Below are 382 nucleotides of genomic sequence, written 5' to 3'. Positions count from 1 at the left end.
TCTGTAAAACAATCAGGTTCCTCTGGCTTCTTCTAGTGCTCCTAATGACATTTGCAAGAATGCACCAGGCCTGGATGAAAACAACCAATCAGAGCTGAGAAAGTCATAAAGACTTTTTGGAATAGTTGAAAAGTTCAAAGATAGTTGTTGTTGAGTCTCATGCCTAGGGATAAGACTAAACAATCAACTATCTTTCTCACCTCTGATTGGTTGTTTTTGTTCGGGCCTGGTGGATTCTTGCAAATGCTTGATAAATAAGGGGCACCGGTTCTGAGACAGACAGACAGACAGACAGACACACAGCAACAACAGTAGCAACAACTACATTAATAGTAATGACCGATGACGATCATGAAAAAGACGACGACGATGACAGCAGCAA

The 382-nt window shown here is 41.4% G+C and overlaps 1 protein-coding gene across 1 annotated transcript in view; it reads left to right on the top strand.

The window, feature by feature from the left end:
• Window positions 1-382, top strand: part of si:dkey-191g9.5 (rap1 GTPase-GDP dissociation stimulator 1) — a 25,175-nt gene that overhangs the window by 22,377 nt on the left and 2,416 nt on the right. The window lies entirely within an intron of this gene.

This window comes from Morone saxatilis, unplaced genomic scaffold, assembly GCF_004916995.1.
Source record: "Morone saxatilis isolate NCDOM2014 unplaced genomic scaffold, NCSU_SB_2.0 Contig19, whole genome shotgun sequence".
NCBI classification, from domain to species: Eukaryota; Metazoa; Chordata; class Actinopteri; family Moronidae; genus Morone; species Morone saxatilis.
Note: the sequence above shows the minus strand (reverse complement) of the source record. Positions and strands in the feature narration are given on the sequence as shown.